Below are 4,327 nucleotides of genomic sequence, written 5' to 3'. Positions count from 1 at the left end.
CTACATTCACTTCGTATGTAAGGAAACAAAGGGTACTGGAAGGGTAGATCTCAAAATGTTGAAATTGCTCACCTTTGATGATAAGGAAACAGAAATTTTTTATTCCCTTTGTGCTTGCCTCTCTTGCCAAATTTTGAACAATATATATATATTGAACAATATATAAATATAAATATAAACATTTAAATATATATATAGGGTACTTTCATTTTAGTTTCCCCCTGTTTGGTTAGGCAAAACAAATTCGCAATATGCAAGGCTTCTGGAATTTCCAATGTCCCTCGTCTGCATTGTAAATGCACTTCAGGCATGTGACTTTTATAACTTATCAAGGCAATAGATTTCATTTAGGATGTTTCTGGCTGCAAGTAAGAGAAAATGATAATGAATTATTATCTCATGTAATAGCACATACCACAGTCAGCAGCTCCAGGTTTAACCAAAAGCATAGCTTCTTTCTCTTTCTGCTCTGCCCTCATCACCATGTCAGTCTATGCTTACCTGGCTCCCCTCACTATCCCAAAGTGGCTGCCACATGTCCAGGTATTGCATACTTACATGCAACCTCCAGCAGCACAAGGCTATGTCTCCCCATGCAGCTTACTTACCGTTAGTGAGGAAACCTTCATCAGGGGACTTCAACACCTCTCAGTGGCCAGGATTGGATCACATGCCTTTTCTAAGCTGATCACAGGCAAAGGAATGGTATTGACAGACTTAGACAAGTCAGAATTTACTAGAATGACATGGAAGAGGAGTGAACAGGAACAAAACCCAGGGTTTGCTCGAAGAAAGATGGCTTCAGGTCAGGCAACCAATCGGCTTTCCTACATAATGTTTCTTCATTTTGCCTACTTGAGTGTGAGAGATGAAAAGTCAAGGTCTTAAGTTTATCAGCCTCTCTTCACTCAATCACTCACTCATTCATTCATTCATCCAATATTTATCGAGTGCCAACTATGGGTCAGATAGTGTGTTGGGAGGAAGGTACACGGTTGTTGTTGTTGTTGTTGTTGTTTTTAAGGTTTTATTTATTTATTTGACACACAGAGAGAGAGCATGACCAGGGGAACAGCAGGCAAAAGGAGAAGCAGGCTCCCTGCTGAGCAAGGAGCCCGATGTGGGGCTTAATCCCAGAACCCTGGGACCATGACCTGAGCCGAAGGCAGATGCTTAACAACTGAGCCACCAGGCGCCCCGAAGGTATCCATTGTAAATAAGATAGGGAAGACTGACTTTCCACACAGTACGGGAGCGTGTACGTGCATGTGGTTTTGACTGTACAGCACCAAATATTTTTTTAGAAGGGAAGAAAAGTGATTTTTTTTTTAAAAGGTGGTCCATGGAGGCAGGAAATCGACCTGAAATAAGCTACAAATGAGAAGTGGGTTCTGATTCCTGGCCCAAGTTTCAGAGGCAAAGCCCCCAGTCATTCCCCAAATGAAACAGACAAATGTGAATGAGCTCAACTTGTTAGAAGGGAATATGGCAACAAGCTAGCAAAACCTGCAAAGACCCCACCAGCCGGAGTGTGTTCTTCTAAGGCGAATTCCCGCAGACATAGTCACACTGGCGCGCAAATACATTTGCACGATGATGCTATCCGCAGTGCAGTTTGTCACAGCAAGAATGGAGCTGAACTAATCTCCATCAGGAGAAGACGGGTCACACAAACTGTGAATCTGTATAATGTAATACTCTGCAGTCAATCACACAGATGAGTCAGGTCCACACCACACGTGCTGATGTGAAACCATCTCCAAGGTCTTTTTTTTTTTTTTTTTTAACATTCAGAGGCAACTCTTCAATGAGTCTCATTCGAAGACAGAAAGGTGAGGTCAGCCAGCCGCTCTTCATGTGGGTTTTATTTTGCAGTGAAGTCCTTCAAAGAATGAATAGTGAAATCAAGTCATTTCTCCTCCTGGAGTTTTTCCTTCTTATTTTTCTTTGTTGTAAGGTTTTATATAAATGGATGAGGACATGGACATTATAAAAGAGAAGGGATATCCTGTGAGGGAGGAAATCAGACAATAAATCCAAAAAATCTATGGAAATTCAAAATGCGAACGTGGGGGAGGGTGAGAGGCAGCACATTCTTTTCACAGAGCTGTGACACGCCTTGCAACTGTCCTCAAAATCGAGAATAGAAAAAACGAGACACTCAGCCGCAGAAGGAAGCTGCGGTCTTGGCTTTATAGCTCTTAACGTCTCTGGAATTGGGCTGGGCATCCAGTGCCGTTTCCACAATAGGCCAGAGAAGGTCAGTCCAACTTGGTGGTTAAGGCCTTAGTCAGCCGGTGGCCAGCAGCTGGTGGAGGGACACGCCCTGGTGGGAGCACACCCAGTTCTTCCCCGTCCTGCCCTAAGTCTTGGGCCCCACCCGATGGTGAACGTAACCAGATTTGCTAGCTTGGAGTCTGCTTGTTGATCACATAGGTTCCTTTTTTTTTTTTTAAAGATTTTATTTATTTATTTGACAGAAAGGTAGAGAGAGAGCACAAGTAGGCAGAGCAGCAGGCAGAGGGGGAAGCAGGCTCCCCACTGAGCAGGGAGCCTGACGGGGGGCTCGATCTCAGGACCCCAGGATCATGACCTGAGCCGAAAGCAGCCGCTTCACCGACTGAGCCACCCAGGTGCCTAATCACATAGGTTCCTAGATCTCCACCCCGTTTAACTGTTAAAAGACCACTCTCAAATGAGACATCAGAGTCTTCGAATGTGTAAGGTTTGTCTGCGAGGTTCTCAACACACTCTGCCTAGGAGTCCCGTGTCTTCTATGCCAGTCTTTCCTAGGTGGTCTCATCCGGAGAGCCAGGGTTGCCCAAAGTTCCCGCTGTTTTCATACTCATGAAACACACACTCTGCTTTTTGACATTCACAATCCGATGGAGGCAGTGGAGGCTCAGACTAGCGAATCTGGGTAGCCGGGTCACCGCGGTCCCGATGGGCGGCCCCCCGCGGCCGGAGAGCCGGGCAACCCTCCCAGCCGCGGGGCCCCAGCACCTGCCTGGCTGAGCCCCGGGGCACCCCGCAGGGCAGGAGACCCGCAGCTGCGGGGGCCCGAGTGACCACGTGCTGCTCACAGTCTGTGGCCGCTCTGCCCTCCCTCCATGGGGCTCATGTGATCGTGTGGCCTTCTGTTGTCACCTAGTCCTTCTGTAAAGACAAGAAAGACACTGCCTCTGGGGCAGAAAGCTGAAGGCCTCGGGACAGTGGGGGAAGGAAGAGCTATTGTCACCCTTTTGTACCATTTGTACCATTTTTATCATGTATAAATATTGCCTATAAAGATATTTTGTAATCAGGGGCGCCTGGGTGGCTCCACTCGGTCAGGGTCATGAGATCGAGCCCCAGTGGGGCCCTGAGCTCAGCACTGAGTCTGCTTAGGGTTCTCTCCCTCTCCCTCCCCTCCTACCCCCTCCCTCCCTTTCCGTCCCTCCCCCTGCTCACACCCTGTGCACACACACTCTCTCTCTCAAATAAATAAATAAATAAATAAATAAATAAATAAATAAATAAAATATTTTTTTAAAAAATAAGATATTTCGTAATCAGTAAGCTAGAGCTTCAGCCCAGCCCTGGAAGAAGGTGAGGGGTGGGATGGAGCCCAGATAAACCCCAATGACAGGCACAATGCCCCTGCTGTCGGTCAAGGTCTGTGCAGGCCTGGGTGCACCAACTGAGAGGCCAAGTGGTCCCACCGAAGGGGAGAAGAAAAATGCCAAGGCTAGGCCACCCCTGGGCATTCACAGTGTTGCTTGCCCTCCCTACTCTTGGAAGAAGAGGGATTTCAGTGGTAGGCAGTGAGGACACCCGTCCCAGGACGAGGTGGCAGAGGGCACACTAAGTCAGGCGTGTGCAGGACACCCGGGAGGTTCCCGTGAAGAGGGTAGTGCCTGTAAAAATGTCTCTTGGGGGGCCTGGGTAGCGCAGGCGTTAAGCGTCTGCCTTCGGCTCAGGGCGTGATCCCGGTGTTCCGGGATCGAGTCCCACATCGGGCTCCTCCAATGGGAGCCTGCTTCTTCCTCTCCCACTCCCCTGCTGTGTTCCCTCTCTCGCCGGCTGTCTCTCTGTCACATAAATAAATAAATCTTTAAAAAAAAATGTCTCAGAGTCACATCTTCAGCACAGAGCTTTTGTGAGGCTTTAACCCTGGCGTTCTGACACATGAACTCCCAGTCTCCTAGCCACGACCTCAAGTTTCAGCCAAAGGAGAAGTGAAAGCCACAATTAGGAGGTTTTCTCTACTGCTGGTTTTGCATCTCTGGCAAGACAAGATGTCTCAGGAGGCCAGCTCAGGGGACGGTCCCCAATGCAGATGACCTAC

General features: G+C 48.1%; 1 pseudogene; it reads right to left on the bottom strand.

Annotated features, from left to right (window-relative positions):
* Positions 1-2,201: 2,201 nt before the first annotated feature.
* LOC123001271 (frataxin, mitochondrial-like) lies at positions 2,202-3,121 on the bottom strand (annotated as a pseudogene).
* Between the last annotated feature and the right edge of the window lie 1,206 nt (positions 3,122-4,327).

This window comes from Ursus arctos, unplaced genomic scaffold (genome assembly GCF_023065955.2).
Source record: "Ursus arctos isolate Adak ecotype North America unplaced genomic scaffold, UrsArc2.0 scaffold_16, whole genome shotgun sequence".
Taxonomy (NCBI): Eukaryota; Metazoa; Chordata; class Mammalia; order Carnivora; family Ursidae; genus Ursus; species Ursus arctos.
The sequence above is the reverse complement of the archived record's forward strand: the minus strand, read 5'-3'. Positions and strand labels throughout refer to the sequence as shown.